The sequence below is a fragment of the Xiphophorus maculatus genome, chromosome 3 (assembly GCF_002775205.1).
Source record: "Xiphophorus maculatus strain JP 163 A chromosome 3, X_maculatus-5.0-male, whole genome shotgun sequence".
Lineage (NCBI taxonomy): Eukaryota > Metazoa > Chordata > Actinopteri > Cyprinodontiformes > Poeciliidae > Xiphophorus > Xiphophorus maculatus.
This window is the reverse complement of record NC_036445.1, coordinates 5,364,557-5,382,856: the sequence shown is the minus strand read 5'-3', so window position 1 is coordinate 5,382,856 and position 18,300 is coordinate 5,364,557.

Here is an 18,300-nt window from a genome sequence, read left to right as displayed (position 1 = left end):
TAAATCAGCGGCATGAACATTAGCTTTGAGGTGAGCACTTAACCTGACAACCTTTCCAGCAAATAAAACAAAATTGACATAAATAAAAAATTTACTGGTTGTAAATGCTCAGTGTGACTGATGCTTGCCGTGTTTTGAGGAAAACTTGCTCTGCATAGGTACTTCTTTCAATTCAAGTCCTATTTGAAAATATTTAGTAGTAAAATTAAAGTCAAGTTCTGTGTCACATCCTTGGCCTTTGACTGTTTCCTGTTTAACAGCTGTAGCAGAACAGTAAAGCTCTCTTCTTAAAGGCATGTGAGCACATGTCAACAGTAGCTGGTGTAGAAACGGAAAATCTTGCTCATTCTCATTTCTTCCCAGACATTTACAGCCAATTGAAAGATCCAGCACCCAGATGCTCGCAAACCCACATGTAGGTTCTAATGGGATGCAGGGAGATCTGCTGAACTATGCAGGAGCAAAAGTTACAACTGGGGTGAAAGTAACATCAGCTTTTGTTGACTCAATCAGTTGAAAGAGCAACCCTCAAGACATATTTGTCAAATGGTCTCTAAACATCACATCAGTGCTGGAAGTCCTTCATTGCTATCAAAACCTTATAAACTTGCCAGACTAATTTCTAGGTTCATTAGATAAAGACAAAGAAAAAACACAACAAGTCATTCAAAGTATATTTGCAGTGTAGGATAAAGATCTACACTGCAGACACCACTTTAGCAATAAGCTGAAGATGAAGACTGGATGGAGAAACAAACAAAACAATCATCTTTTTAGTCAACAGAGAAAATAAAATCTGTTCTGAATAAACTGCTTGTTTGAGGTCTGCCAGATTGGATATTTTGTGAAAAATAAACTGCAGCATTGAATAGCCATACAATATTTTCTCAACAGTCTTTCAGTCTAAGAAAAAAAGTATTCAATATTCTTCAGTGCCAGGAATTATTTACCTCCCTAAGTCCCTTCAGCTTAGTCAGCTTGACCTCATATAGCCTCGAGTTGGCTGCTGATGACTGAAATCTCTGCAAGGCTTCAGCTGCAGCTTGTAGGAGTAAAACACACTTTAATTGTTGTCATATGGCTGCATGAAGCAAACGCTACTCTCCAGAATTTGAGGTACTGGAGCCTTTTGCCATGGAAGCATGTCAGACCGTTGTTTTGGTTAATTGTTTCATATTACACTCAATATGTGACTCTGAATGCCATGTATACATATTTTTCTTCTGTCTCATATAGACATAAAGCCATCTGGACTATTTCTGTGTTTATGATACCAGTTATTAAAATTATTTTCTTTGGTGTGCTGTCAATGCATAATATTATTAGGAATATTATTGCTTGTGGTCCACAAGAAAACCCCGCATGACGGAACACACTAAAAGGGATTCTTGCTGTTGCCAGTTTCGTAAAAGAATAAATTCTCGGAGAAACTAAAATCATTTAACTGAGCACAAAAATATTGTAATTACTGTGTCACACATGATAGAGTGCGGTACAAAGTACCTTCCGCAATGTACCGTGTGGTCATTATTGTTTGTTCTTTTATACTAATTTTGACCTTTATCCTTTTTTTTTTCTCTTCTGTTCTTTGTCTTTGTCTTTTGCAGCAGTACCTTTGTTTTGCTGATGTAACGACAGATTAGTTTAGTTTCTGTCACTGTAAAGCCCTTTGCGTCAAACACTTCTGCATGCTCCTGATTACTATTACATTATGCATATAAACAGATCAATACAGAAATGCCACAGTTAAGACCTAACGTACATTGCCTCATTGCTCAATAATTTGGACTGTATACAACAACCTTCAATGCTAAATAATTATTGAAAAGTCAAAATGCTTTTTCCTCCTCAACCTGTTTCTGTGAGTAACCAGTCAGCTGTGTATGGGGTCTGAAAGAGGCTAAATGTGAAAACAAATACAACTTTATATTCTCTAAACAAATCCATCAGTAAAAAAAAAAACATACAGTCACCATTCATACTTTTATGAAAGTTCTGTTTTTGGAGCAAACACATTCAACAACATTGTGAAAAACTAGGTCAAGTTTGCAGCCAACAAGTATTAATGCTCATTCAAAGCTTAATGAGCTTTGATATGTGTTAGCTGCAAGTAACTAAGCAAAGACTGCTTATGCATATCATTGAGTAACCTTTGCTTTATTGTTTTTGCAAATTTGTTGCATATTTCAACTTATATTTGCACATTTTGATGCACCAGTTATCGTCATGAAATAAGGAAAAAGGCACTTTACTGCTACTTTCCCTTGCACTATTTGAATAACATCATAAACATTGATCATACCAAAAATTGTAAGCAGTTTAAATTTCATTTTGATACAATACAATATTTAGTTAAATGTAATTAGGACGATACTTATAATATAAAACAAGTTAAACAAAGCTACAGAAACAACTTGCCTTTAACTCCCAACATTTCGAATGAGCAACAAAAGAATTTAGCGGCTTTAAAACTTCCAGTAGTTCACAAACAGCAGCTGATTGGAAGTTGTGAGCACCAAACATAGCACTAGAACAAGAACAGACTTGCATCATTTAGTAAAGTCCCTCTAGGTGAATGACAGTGCTTAGAGCTAACTTTTAATTAGTCTGCAGGGAAATCTTTGAGTTTATCAAATTATTAGTCACAAAAACATCAAGTGCATGCAACAGCGGGAAGGTTGAATTAATTACTGTGGACGCTCAAAGTCTCTGTTGTTTTTGGAAAATGGCTGCTTTGGTAAATATGTTTTTTCCAGGGTTTTTGTTCTTCATAATGTATCTGTCTTGGTTGAGCTGTGTCTGGACATGGGCAGTTTATTAATTCATCATGAGCAGGAATTTTCTATCAATTTTGAATCTTTAACAATGCATTCAGAAACTTCGGTGATACTTTTTTTAGACCAAGAATTGGTCACACAAACCTGCATTATTTTTTCAGTAGGCTTTATCTAAACATCCTCTGTCAAAATTACATATAGGCTGAAATGCAGAAGTACACCACCTATATTTCTCCTTCGATAATAATTTTATCTGGAAATGTTGACCACTCTTCTTTCAGTGTCATTCGTGTTGCATATAAAGTTGAAAATGTTTGCGAGCCTTAAACAAAGTGGTTGAGTGTGTGAATTGTACTCTGTCAAAATGATTGATGTCCTTCAAATTTTCTTTCACAGTTAAAAAAAATAGTCAGAGATGGTAAGTATTCTGTCAGCGAGACCTCTTGTGATGCCAAAGAACTGGTTTTAAACAGTTACTGCCAATTTAATGTCTAATGTCAAACTGATCTGACATTAAATAGCACGTAGAACTGGCAAGTTTCTCATTTGAGCTTTCATCACTGTTCGGAAACTTTCTCAAAAATATTTATCTCAGAATGCTTAAAATACCCAAATGTCAGACTTATCTTTCATGCAGAGCATGAAAAGATAACATATTTTTGGAGGCCTCAATTTTTTATTTTTATTTTATGAAACAGGAAGGTTTCAAAAATGCCACAGGATTTTGGTCAAATAAGGACAACTGAATGTTTATAAAAGGAACAAAAGAACGTTTTAAGGGCAAGCATGATAACAATCAGAACTTCAACCTGATAAACGACATTAATGGAAGCTACCTCTAATTGAGAACAGGCAAAATTTTTGTGAGTTCCAAAGAAAGAAAACCTCTGTTTGGTGATCACGTCTTTTTCCTGGCTTTGGTCCCATCTACTTTGTGCCAGAAACCCGTCTGGATTTGATTCCCTCTCACACTCTGTTACTTTGCTGAGGATAATAATTTCTGAGAGATCTGCTCTTAATGCAAAGTAGATTCAAATAATATTTTGCATAAGATGAGAAGAATTTCCAAAACATGTTCTATGTGACATCTATGAAGGTAGAATGGGATCATCGATAATTCACTTTCAAATATTACTATATTTTCTGCTCTTACCTAAGTTGCATGTTTATATTTCTTTATGAAATTAGAGATTTACCCTTTTTTTAAGAAAAGAAAATCATAATGTTTATTAAAGCTTTTTAAAGGATAGCCTCGAGTTCATGGTTTTCTTTCCATTTAATTATCTCTGATTAAAACATTAGGTCTTGCCTGTTTTGTTTATCCACTACTGTGAGCCCACATTGATAATCTCATGCTTGTGAGTTTTCATAATATGAGAATATGGCTCAATGTTAGTTACAACTAACCAACTAACCATGATGCTGTATCAATATTTATACTAGTAATTCTAATACTGCTGTCTGACAGAGAAACAAAACATGGAAACTGACTTTTTGACTTTTTTTAAAGTTTCTGTAGAGAGATTATTAGCTTTCAGTGTCATACATGTTTCACACAGCTGTCAAAATTGTTTTACAGTTAAACAAAACACAAAGCTGAGGAAAAAGTTGACAGATAGTCTGACAGGATCCAGTTCTAAATGCTCTTCAAAAATGTCCAAAATAGAACATATAAATGCTATTTTATGAACTTTTATTTTTACACGTCTATGGCCTTGTTGTCACCACTAAAATGTCTTAAAGAATAAATAAAAGGTAGGAAGCCCATCTAATGTTGCCCACTTTGCCAATCAAGGCAGTGATAGTACAAAATGAAAAAACTAAAACTGACAACACTTAGACCTAAGAGACCTAAGAGATTAAAAAAAAACCTACAAAACAATCTTCAATCTTCACAATTTGAGAACTGCAAGGACATTTCTGGTCTAAAACTGTCTCGAGAAATTAGCCATTTTTACATATGTGGTGTAAATGTGATTACTAATTTAATGGATCAAGAGGCGTTAATCTAGATTCAATAAGCTGTGATGTCTATGGAACAATCCATTAATCTTCTAATCCATGTAAGATGAGTCTGTCTAAATATGACAAATTGATATTTAAGATGGGATAAAATGTTTTTAAATATTTTTTTTATTGTAGTACCTCAAAATTGGCAGCTTAAAATTGGACAGGAATTGAATGTACTAATAATGCATTATGTCTTAATATTGTATTGTAATTAGTCTCAGACTCACAACTCTAAATTAATGTACCAATATATTCAAATTGCAAGTCTAAACCATATGAAATTTGCATAGTTTTTTGAAAAGTTATGTTTGTTGAATCACCATGCAAATGCAGATAATTCCAGCTCTAAGGCCCATTTTTTTTTTTATTTTAGTTGTCTTCAGCACCTTCAGGCTTATTTATTAAGGACTGTCAGAGTGGGTTTCTTCTGAGCTTTATTGTTCCGTGACTTTAAACATGAGGTTTTACTGAAGCAAAGATGATAAACGACCCTCCTATTATAAAATGACTCACTGTAAGTCAGTCAACAATTTCTTATTCAAAGCCCTGTGAGAACTTTTTTTGTGTTTAACCAAAATCAGACTGTTTCTAAAACTATTATCAAAATGTGTTTGTAGTTAATATAGTGTGGTTTTCCCCAACCTCAACTTTATGTGTTTTTTTTTTTTACTGAAGATTTTGCAGGATGTATTTGTTTGTTTTGTTATTTGGGTTTTTGAAAGCAGTCCAGCTCAGTCAAATATTTACACTGTCAGCCCTCGAGCAATAAAGTAAAAGTGACATAAGAAAGACAGAGTTAAAAGTCTGACTTTATTCTTTTAGTGTCTCTCAGGTGATGGAAACTGCACCAGTTTCCTCCAGAACTAAGATGAAGCAACTCTACTTGGAAAATCTGAGCCCCTGTCAGCTTTAATCCAAACAAATTTGCTTTTACTATTTTATGGTAATACTATGATTTTTTAAAGAAATTTCAAACTGTTAGGTAAAAGGATCCTTACTGCATTTATAAAAAAAAAAACAATCCATTGTCTTCTGTTTTTACATTTTTGATGCAATACATATAGTCTCATTTTACACCCACTCTAGACACAGGCAATGAAAAAAAGGAGACCGCTGTGAATGGAACCACTGTTCTTTTCTGTCCTGCTCAGTCTTCACAGATTCAACAATGCTGGATTCAAAGCTCATTTAGTGGCTTCTGGTGGAACTCCAAGGTTTGGTTAAATGGTATTTCCCCCTTTCCCTCCCCTTCGCTCCGTCTGATCTGTGCTGCAGACACATGCATGGCCTGTCCCTGCACATAATGAAATGAGCAGACACGCTGTAAGACATGGTTCTGTCACTTCCTTTCTTATGTACTGACACATAGACACACGCACAGCATTATCCAGTTCACAAACACACAACAGAGCATCACAAAAGAGCATTTCCTCAGTGATTGCTGCTGTAGAGTGGAGTGGAATCACTGTTGAGGGGCAGAGGAAGTGTGTGAGCGTCATGTCAGCATTGCATCCAAGGCTGTGGGGTTCAGAAAGGTTCAGGAATAGCAATAAGGAAACACAACACCTTTGTAAACTCGTGAGGCACTCTGGGATTGGTCCCCTCATAAACATCTACTAGCTCTGAAAGATGAAATCAACAGGTTTGTTGAAAGGACACAAACTTCTTTTTTTATTATCTTATTCCTGCAACTACTTAAGATATACAGTCAAATGTTGCTGGAGTTTCTTTTGGCTCCATATGTAAAGTGCTTGTCCAATAGCTTTTTTTAGCTATCGCCAATAAATATTCATAGTTGGTGTAATTGCATTTGGGAAAGAAGACTCATAATGTGAAACAGTAATCTCCTCTGTGAAACATCTCATAAATGTGCTGCAATGAGAGACTGTGTGGACATTTCTGTCTTTCCATGGATGCAGATCAATATGATTCTGGTTCTCCTCCAGTTCTCAAGCATGAACAGTTCTCCCATGGCTCTACTGAAACCTGAGATGTTGCACAAGTTGGACATCCTGTCTGAGTCCCTTCAAGTGTTTTGCATGATTGCTCTCTGGGAAATCGGTTTTTATGATCAATGCGTGCTAAAAACGCTCACCCCTTTAGGGCAACTCAGTACTGAAGAAGAACCCTGGCACTGAACCTTTAGGTTTCCGTTTCCATGATGCACTTTGCTTTTTTCATCCTCCCACGACTCCATTGGCTTTTGGGATCTTCTTCAGACTGATGATTTAGTGCCTCTTTCACACCAGATGAAGACCACATGTTGAAGAATGTTGTTTCTCAATTTGATTCTTCTTTTTAGTTAAAAAACAGAAAATATTTTTTATCCACCTATAAGCAAAAAAATAAAAAAATAAAAAATTTTAATCGCTTCTTCTGTATTATACAATCATGTATATGTAGCTTGTGGCTCAGAATTAGGTCAGTGGAAACTGTTTGGGGAAAGGGCAGAAACTTTCAGAAAATTCTTGGCGAGGGATTAGATGAATCATTTGTCTGCTACTGTCTTCTACCAGCCTGTTCACTTGGCAAATCATGTTTAAAGAGAATAAAAACATCTTTCCAGCTCAGAACAAAAAAAAAGTATTATTTAACTCTCTAAGCCTCCCAGTATTGTGCAACAATCATATATTCAATCAACTCCAGTCTTGAACAAAGGTAAGTTTTAATGATTACAAGATGGCTCACTGCCCAGGGCAACACATTTTGAGGGGTTGTCTTGAGCTAAAAAAGTAGTATCAAAATTGGTTTGTTCTGCAAAACTGCAATGGAAACACTTTTGGGTTTTTTTGCATCACACAAGTCACATGATCAACAGCCAGATGTTGCCACAAAGGAGAAGATGACAGGAAGTAGTTGGAGGATCAAAGAATTGCATATTTTTTAATGACTTATGTGAAAAAACTTATTCACATGTAATTTTAACTGGATTTCTTATTTAATGGAAACACCACAATTGCAAAGTTGTGTTTTTTTTGACATTAGCAAAATAATGACAGAGTTTTGCACACATTTGTACGGAAACGCAGCTACTGATGAAGAAATAGGCACCGAAACAGTGGGGCAAGTTGAGCAACTGCTCCCTTATTTTCCAAAAGTTTTAGAAAGACTTTAAAACATCTGAAAGTAGAAATTGAAAATAATTGTGTGATTTAAGTACAATCCTCATGAAACAATTCAGTTCAACTCACTATGTGAGCCACTGTCTGATTCGATTTTAGTTACATCCCCAACTTTCATTCCTCATAACAAAAGACATGATACTCAAAGATACCATATTAAATTACAGGATATCAAATTGCATGTGTTAAGTACTTCACAAAGTTTCTCTGACTCACTGCCAGCATGGATGCAAATGTTTTTAGTGGTTTTTGTAAATGAAAATGTCTCAGTGTTTCACTCTCTGTTTAAAGCTTTAAGAAAAGCTGCAACAGAAGCAACCTTATGCTTCTGTTCTGCAAGACATTAGTTACATATGGTGGCAAATCATGCTGCTCTAGTCTACAGTAATGTGCACAATCAACATAAAAATTGTTGACAGGCACTTTGCGCATTATCTTGCTCCCCCTATTTTTTTTTCTTTTTGACAAACCAATTATAATTGGAATTTACCTTGGATCTGTTTCTAAGGCACATTTGAATATGTTTGTGTAGATAATGTGGGTAGAAGGAGCAGCCCATTGGCTCAAAGCAGCCTGTCTTGGCTGCATGGTTGGGTTTTTTTGTTTGAGTTATGCAAGTTTGCAAAGTAATTCAAGACCAGCGCCATTTTTCACTAACCAGGACCAGCTTACACTTTCCATGCCAGCTTCTCTCCCTTATTAAAGCCAACCATATTTCCTTGTTTGGTAATATCAGGGCAAAAACACAAACCTCTGCAGGACTCATTAAAACTGAGCAGGCTGGGAAACCTAAGTTGGTTATTCAATATACAACTTCGGTTTGCTTTGTTTTACAGCTTAAGCAGAATGCTGAAGGTTTAAAAGTGATGGAGTAGGGGAGACAGACTTTTTAAGGCATTGGGTCAGCTGCCATACTGATGAGCCTTTGAAATGAGAATCTTCACAGGAAGAGGGGATGACAGAAGCAGGGAGCAAATAGATGACCTGGTCAGGAGCCTGCTGTGAGGCTGCATCCATGGAGATACTGTTCTTTACCAAATTACTTTCAAATGCAAAAAGAGGTTGAAACCGATCTTGTTACAGTGAGGTTGTTCTGTATGCAGCTGTAGCTTATTTTTAAATAAGTGCTGGTCTGCAGGAACGAAGGGGAAAATACTTTGGGTTTTAGTAGGTTTTTTAGCCCACCTGAGAGTTTTTTACAGTAGCAGATGGTGCCCTCCCTAATAAGATTGTTTCTAAGGTTTGCCAGAAAAAGAAAACGATTACCAGAACACTTTGTTATTTCTCAGTGATGGTAAATACTGACTTTCAAAAGTGGAACTTAAAGCTGCAGTACGGAACTCTTTCTTTTTACAGACATACTTTTCACTATGTTGTGAGAGTATGACATGAGACACTGTGAAAAAATTAAGCTCCTTTGCTTCCTATTAGTGGCTCTACAGAAATGCACCACGCCCGGTCAGAAACAACCAATCAGAGCCAGGAGGAAAGTCTTGGTTCTGTCAATCATGCTTGTGCACGTGCTGCTTAATGTGCTAATGGCGGAAAAAACTACTTACCCTCACCAGAAAAACTGCTTACCCATTGTCATTAGTTTCCATGCTATTTTGCCTGACCACAATGGTTTCATTGTGGTGAATCAGCTGTTGCCTAGCGGAGTACGATGATTTTTGAATTAAGCCCAGTTTGGAGCTGCAGGTTCTGCAAACCTTGAAGTCATTGAGCTGAACATGACCTTCTACCTTCCAAATGTGAATACATCAGCTGACGGTATGCTTGACGCACGTCTGTGAAATTTGGTAATCTTTAAAAAAAAAGTACCTTCTGACCATAATCATACATAGAACAGAATAACAAAGAAAAGAATAACTCAGCTAAAATCCAGAATTTGTTGAAATCTGGCATCTGGGCTTCAAGGCAACTGCACACAAACAAATATCTTCAAACTTCAATAAACTCAGAATATGTAGTGAAGAAGGTCAGAATGTCTCCTCAGTGATGTGTGAAACTAATTGCATCCAGAAGATCATTTAAAATTCTTGCTTTTTTAATGTGGTTCTGTCTGCTGTGGAATCATTGGGTGGACTGACAAATGGCCTTGGTCCTTGTTTTAATTTTGATTATTTTAAGACACAGACAGGATATGATCTTTTTTGTTTTTATTCTGTAGAAGCCTTTGATTTAAAGAAAAATGTTCTTTCAATTTCAAAGTCAGCCTTTTAAATTTTCATGACTCTTTATATTTGTTGCCCAGCTAAAATGAATGGTGAAAGCAAGCGCTCTAAGGTGTTCAGTTTTTCTAAAAGAGCCCTTGACAACCAGGAAATAAAATACACACAAAGGACTCTTGGCAGAAAAAATGAAGCCACATCACACCCAGCAGCGCCAAACTGAGGACCAAGACAGCTGACACTGACTTCAAGCCCACTTCCTCTTTGCTAACGGGAAAAGGGAGGAAGAAACTAAAAAAACAAGATGAGCACAAAAAAGCTCATACAGTGATTTTCCATTTTCTCTGGATGAGATCCAGCTTGACCTCAGGACTCTACTAGTTAAATTATAACTTCTTAGATCAGTCAGCTATAGAAAATTTAAACACCAATGTTACTCCTCTCGAGTTTAATCAAGGCTTAACGCAGTTCTTGGTTTCTACAGCCATTTATTGTGGACACGTCTTACAAAGTCCCAAAAATGCCGTCAGAACTAAAAACAAAAGGTAACACAAACGTAAATCAGTTCACAATAAATTGAGTATTTACATAAATAAAAGATACAAACAAACAAAACCGTACCTCATTAGCTGCATTGACTCCAGAGGAATAAAGTTTCAGCTTCTTGAGCTTGAATGCCCCATGTGACTCTAAGTGCGCCAGCTAATGTTTTCCCGGGCAACACATGGTCCACGGAACAAAATAAAAAGGTCCCCCCACATTTGAATGTACACTTAACCGAACTTAATGAGCATCAACACAAATTTACTAAAACTACCACACATATTAAACTTAATGTTTAATATTAAATAAACTTTAACTACTGCCACCTTAAACCAAACATCAAAACAATAAACCAGATGCAGTTGTCTTGACAGCAGCTACCACCAATCTGTATTCCTTTATTATTAATGTCATAGACAATTTTAATGCTAAATATTTTCAATAAGTCCTTTGCATCATGTTGGTTGTTGTTTTTTTATGGAAATATATTTGTCCAAGTGCCTTTCCAAATGTTAGCGCTTAATATACAAATGATAATGAACACCAATAAAGGACAAAGCAGATGGGATTGTAGTGTGAATGTTCTACAAAATGTGCATTGTGATACTTTTATCAGTATCACAATCCCTGTTATTTTCTTTTAAAGTTGGTCTGAAGGATGACTTCTTTACCCATTTCACTGAACTATCCCAGTCTGAGGTCAAGCTTGTTTGGAGCAAGCTTTCATTCAGGACGATTCTGTATATTGTTGAATTCATTTTTCTGTCACGACTAATCTGCCACTTCCTGCTGTTGCAAAACATTCCCATAGCATTATGTTGCCACCACCATGCTTCTCTGTAGGGATGGTATTTGCCTGGTTATGGTCCATGATTGGTTTCCTCTTAACATGACACCTGGTATTCAAACCCAAGGTTTGAACTTGATTCTTTAGTCAACTCTAAGATCTGTCTCATCAGATCAGATTTTGTTTCTCATGATCTGATAATCCTCCAGGTGTCTTTTGGTGAACTCCAGATGGGTTGTCCTGTGCCTTTTATTAAGGAGTTGCTTTCACCTGGCCACTCTTCCATACAGGTCTGATTAGGTGATTACTGCAGAGATGTCTGTCCTTCTTTAAGATTGTCTTCTCTCCACAAACATATGGAGCTCTGACAGAGAGACAGTTGGTGTCATGTTGCGTGTTTTTTGTGTCCTTGAGTCTCTTCGTTGTCTCCTCCCGAGACCCCGCCTTTTAGTGCTCCTCCAGAGACTCCTCGTCGCCGCCTCCGGGTGGCCCCTAAAGCTCCTCGCCGTCGCCCTCAGCGCCGCGGACGGCCGCCAGACATTCCCCACGGGATTCGCCTCATTTGTCTCCGCCCACCCCGTGGGTAGTTTTTTTATTGTTTTTGGACTCTTGGCCCTTCCTGCGTCTCTGCCCACCTTGCTGGGTTGGTTTTTTTTTTATTTTGGACTCTGGCCCTCCATCCAGCGCCCCTCCGCCCACCCTTGTTGTGTTTTTGGACTGTTTTGGGGTGTCTGGGAGCCGCCCTTTAAGGGGGCGGGGGTACTGTCATGTTCCGTGTATTTATTTCTGAGTTTTCTGTGTCCTTGAGTTTCTTCGTTGTCCTGTCTCCCCTTGATTACTCCCAGGTGTGTCTCGTTCCCTGATTACCTCCTGTGTAGTTAGTCTCACCTGTGTCTCTGTGTCTTTGTCGGGTCCTCGTCTTGTTCCAGCGTGATTCTGTCTAGCGTGTCGTTCTGTCCACCTGTTTACCAGTTGCTACCGGCGTTGAGCCCTGGCCTCTCCTCAGTCGTGCTGCCTGGGTTTATGTGGACTATTTTGGACTTATCTTCTTCATTAAACTGTCATCATTCATCTTACCTGGGTCTCAAGCGTTTGCCTCACCTCCTCACCACACCACTTCATGACAGATGGATTCTTAGTCTCCTCCCCGACTAAAGCCCATCTCCCTGATTGTTCGGTTTAGACATTTGACCAGATCTACAACAAGCCCTATTGGTTAGAAATTTCTACATTTACCAATGATGGAGCCCATTGAGCTCATTGTTTCTAAACAGCTGGCATTCTTCTGGATCCTTCCCCAGATTTGTGTCTCAAGACAATTCTGTCACTGAGGTCTGCAGAGAATTTCTCTGTGTTTGACCTCTGACATGCACTGGCAACTGCGGGACCTTACATAGACAGGTGTGTGGCTTTCCAAATCAAGTCAAATCAACTGAATTTACTACAGATGGACTCTATTTGAGTTGCAGAAACATCTCAAAAACGATCAGTGGAAGCAGATCATTTTTTTAGCACCATGGCAAAGGCTGTGAATACTAATGTAAATGTGATTTTTTGGTTTTCCATTTTTAATACATTTGCAATAGTCTCAAAAACAATTTTCCACATGGTGATAATCAGATATTTGTGTGTAGAATTTTGGGCAGATTTATTTACTACAAATTTGAATAAGACTGTAACATGAAGTGCTGTGACTTCTTTCTGGACAGACAATGTGCAAATATGCATGATATGAATTTACGCACTCTGACTGCTAAATATCCATCAGAGAGACAGACTGGAGGAAGAAGCTGCTTCTGTGGCAGCTGGTTCCTGTAAATAACGCTCTGTGGCACCGACGAAGGTGAAGGTGAAGATTCTAACTGCTCATGTCCAGGATGTGTGAGGTCTGCAGAGATCTGTGCAAGTCCTAGCTGGAGAGAATGTCAGCCTTGATGATCCTCTCAGTAGACTTGATTGTTTGATGTCATGAGAGCCAAACCACACAAACTAAGAACAGACTGAATAACTGGAACATAGAAGATGACCAGCGGCTCCTGTAGCAGGACGTTCTTGAGTTAATGCTGGAAGTGCTGTCTCTCCTGGGTCTTGTTCTGAGCAGTACCTTTGTTTGAAGGAACCAGAAGTTAGCCACAGTAGATGCATTGTTGCTGAGGATGATGAGGGAAGGATGAGGGCAGGAGTGGGTGTGATCTCCAAAAGTCCACCATCATCTCCACAGTCTTGAGCTGGTTTTGACCGCAACAGTGGACCAGCTGATCCACCTCCTGTCTGCATGCAGACTGTCCTTGACCAGACCAGTGACACTGGGTTCATCTGAAAACCTCAGGAGTTTCACATTCTGATTCCCTGAAGTTCGGTCATGAGTCCACAGCGTTTACAGTAAATAGATGGAAATAATTTTGGTAATCCTAACTGGCCAAAACCATGAAGTTTAGTTTGATCAAAAACATGAACAAAGAAAATTAAAAGGTTGTCTTTTTACAGAGTGTATGCATATATCTGGTTTCAATTGCATTTTGCAAGATATAAAAAAACACAGTGATGCCATAGCTCAAGGATTATTGTTACTGATCATTTTAACAGCAGTAGTTCACAAATATTGTGACGTGATATCTAGTTTCACCCAGATGTACTTTAGTCACCTACCAGTAATAATGAGAGCAAACAACATAAGCATAGCAGGAATGATACTAAACCAGCATTCATGACTGAAACACAAGTGTTTTATGTAAATATCTCAACATTTCAGTCTCTGTTTCACGTACTGCCTCACACCAGGTATGAGTGTGCTTGACCTTTTTCCCTTGTGAAATGTATCAGATGTTTTTCTTTTCCTCCTCTACCTGAATGCTTTCTCTCTCTCTCTCTCTCTCACTGCGCTGACATCTCAGGGTCATTGTTGCATGGCAGACAGCAGTTTCACACCCCCACTCCCTCACCTACATTTTTTTCTCAGCTCGCTCTCTGTTCTCCAGGGTCCCAACGGCTGTTCTCATATATCACACAAACACAGCCTTCCAACGCTTCTTTTTTTTCACGTCTAGCCATGTTTAACGTCCTTAAAGTTCAGCAAGTATTCAAACAGCTAGGAATGCATGTGTATTTCCTTCATTTCCTCTTTTTTTTTTGCAAATGTACATATACCCTAAAAATGATAAGAGTGCTCAAGCAGTACAACATAAATTTGATTTTACTTTGCCTCATGTATAGCCGTGTTGTGATCTTTTAAACAACTTTATGTTATTTTTATGGCACCACAAATTTGTACACAACGGGGAAATATTTGCCTGGGCTTTGAATATCATGCTGCGATATTCCAATGAGTTTCAGCCATCAAGAAATGACATACAAGCACAGCGAGGGGCTACTTACCTACAGTTGGTCCAAGATTGAAAGAAGGTATGCAGCCATCAAGCATTGCTGAGCCAATAATATAATGCATTGAAAAAAAAGTTAAGCTGAAACTTCAGATGTACATTCACCTGGCTTTTTCTTTTACCTTCTAAGAGCTCCATTTTTGGAGTTTTCTTTGAAATGGAATAAGAAAAGTGAGCGATACAAATGCTTGAAATGAAGCTGGCAGGGTGCAACCATCAGGGTCTCATTTTCAGTTATCTCCTCACCCCAACTAAAATAGCCAAGCTTGTGAGCTGGAAGCAAATTAGGCTGTGCATATCCTCTGTTGATATTCACAGGTGTGTTGACGATGGCAGCATTCCTAGTGGAGGAAAGTATTTCTGTTGTGCGGCCTGCATCATTGTCACAGTGTATGGTTGCATTAAAAGAAACCGCTGTGATCCTGTTCAGCAGAAATCTGCTGTTCTGTGCCAAGTCAAGTATTTCTTCAGTGAAAAGCATCTGAGGGTTTTTAATAGCTTCTTATTTTTATTTTTATTTTAACCAAAGTGCTTTGATCATTTTTTATGTGATCTATTGGCATGCATGTCATCTCTGGTAGTTTAAAAAAAAGGAGTAACATGCAAAACTCCTGAGTCATGCCCCTATTTCCAAATTTTCAAAGGAGACTGGCTTTCTTGCAACATTTTAAAGTATGAAGTGGTTTCTATGTGATTTCTTAAAAGATTTCATCGAAAACATCGGAGAAAGAGTTACACCAAACGGCTCTGGCAGCCTTGTAACAGACATGCAACTTGTTTTAGGATTTTTTAGTTAACTCTATGAAATACAGCACAGATGACACAACATAACAAACTGAACATTATGTCTTAGTGTCCACAAAGTAATGCTTAAAGAATTATCAGCAAAAAAATACAAATGCTGTTTTACTTCATGTCACAGCAATGTTAACATTTCTAACATTTCTCTTTACTTAGTAAAGTAGCTAGTGTGTGCAAAGAGAAATGTCAAATTTATCTTGTCCAGCAGATATCAAGGCACAAATATCTTCCTTCAGGTATATGAGATCAAATGGCAGTATGGAGTTGAGCAACACCTTTTGGTGGCCAAGCAATGAAGGAATTTGCCCAGGAAATTCTTAAAAAAGCAATGTCAGTCTGCCGGTCTAAAACAGTGCTCTCAAACTGGAGTCCTAGAGGGCCAGCGTACAGCAACTTTTAGATGTGTCTACATGCTTGAATTAAATGGCTAAACTGCCTCACTTACAAACGGGTAAGCTCTGCTAATGAGCTAATATTGGAGCCAGGTATGCTGAAGCAGAGAGACAACTAAAAGTTGCAGGACACCAGCTCTTTAAGACTGAAATTTGAGACCACTGGCCTAAAACCAATATCTCTATGGTAACCAACTGTGTTCTGGCTCATGGCACCAGTGGGCCCCAGCACTTTGCCTTTAACACTGTTAACCTCTTTTCACTCAGATATGTTCAACAACATCAGGTTCTAGAAGCATGTTAGCTGCCATAACTGCTCCCTCAGTTGGAGTCAGAGCCGTTGCTATGGCGAGGTTTCAACACACAGCACACTTTTATTTGAGGGTGTATGTGTAATCCATCTTCTTTCCAGGGGATGAATATCAGTACATATTTCAAACAGGTCAACTTTAATCTGTATTTGACTATTGGCTGTTCTGCCTCCAAGAACACTGTACTCTGTGCAACCTTACTTGGTCAGATCCAAGCTCACAGTTCCTGTCTCCTTTCATTTTTATTTTTTTTTCATTAAGACTTGACTTTCGCATACTGATTATCTACAGTAGACAGTTTTTAAGGGAATGCACACACACACTACAAAATACTCAGAGTTGTACAGAAAACAGAAAATATCCCTTTGGAAATACTGGATACTGGAAGAGCTAAAAGATAAACTTTTAGCTCTTTTTTAGAGAGCTAAAAGTGAGGCTGCTCAAGACGACTTACACAATATACCTTTCTGCACAGGACGCTGCCCACTGATATTTGTAATGCCATGATTTGTAAGTTATTTGCAATTGCTTTGGACAGACTTATACCCAGGATGCCCCAATTCCAAAATAATGTTTCAGGATGAATGCTGTCTAACTCGTTACGTGGAGTATCATAGATAACCACAATAAATCCTGGACAATTAAATTTCTTTGCTTTTGAAAACTTATATGCTCTGCTTTTAGACACTGATTTTTTTTTTTACAGCAATGCACAAATCAAGTTTTAAGGGATGATGCTAATTTTCAGTTTTAATTTCTGGATTCAAATTCAATAAATAAATGTAGCAAATACTGACAATTAGAGCATCAAGATTCAAAACATTTCAATCTGCACCCATACGTATCTATTTATGCATCAAGGAGTATACCCTCAATCTTTAAGTGCCCCCACAAATGTAATGTTGGTTGCAAAGGTGCTTTTAGACCTGCGGCTTACTAGTTGCAGGTCTCCATAAAAAGAATTGATTTCAACAAATGGCCAGTTGATTGGTCCATTGCTAACTTCAAAGAAGTTTAACAGCATCAACTGTTGACTGTTAGCATCACAGATATTTGGGCATGTGTTTTATTAGCTGTTAAGAATCTCAGACAGTCAGAGTCAAAAGCAAATGCACTCATAAAATAATTTAACTGTCCAATAAATGTCTTTCCACTTTAGCTATGCTTGTTTTTATTTACATTAAATACCGTCAGTTCACAATGAGACGAGTGCAGAAAGCATCAGAGATGTCACCAACTCCTTAAATACTCAAGATTTAGTGAAACATTATACACAGCAGGAAAAAGCTTAGTAAAAGAGCAGCCATATCCAGTAGATGGTATAAATAATCTAACCTGAGGGGTTTCTGGTCACTCTCTAATCAGGCCATCTCTTGTCACAATAGCTGAGAGGTTGCCTTGCTTAGATAGCGTACCAGGATTTACTGAGAGTGCCGTCCATTCTCTGGCCTTTCATTAACGCGCTGCCATCTGAGAGTAGCTTTGACAAGAGCCTGTTGCTGAGCAGATAAAGACGGGAGTGAGACTAAACACTGAGCAGAGGTCGAGCTTTGATGGCTGTGATAGAAGCTCAATTGTAGCAGTGGTGGTCTTATCTGGAGTGGGAGGTTTGACCCCCACATGTTGGTCCCCTTAGTCGTGTTTTAAAAGGCAGCTGAGCAGACGCTGCTGCTGCTTTTCTGAAACATTTGCAGGATTCCTCATAGTCCTCACATGCAGAGATTTATGACAGGAATGGCACTAAGCGCGTGTCCCAGAGGAGGCTGGCTGGAAACGCAAAAGCACAGTTCTGACATTCAGAGAAGTAAAAGAAATCATTTCACTTTCTTTGTATCATATTATTTCAACTTCAACAGGCAGATCTTCTCCTGGTGTGGCAGGAAGTAGAAATGGAGTCAGAAGGGCGACACGTTCTTAGTTCTTCGCATGTTGAGGAGATAATGCACATATAAATCAAAGAAGAGGGAACACAGCAGGCGACGTTAATGGGAGAAGACTAGGGAGGC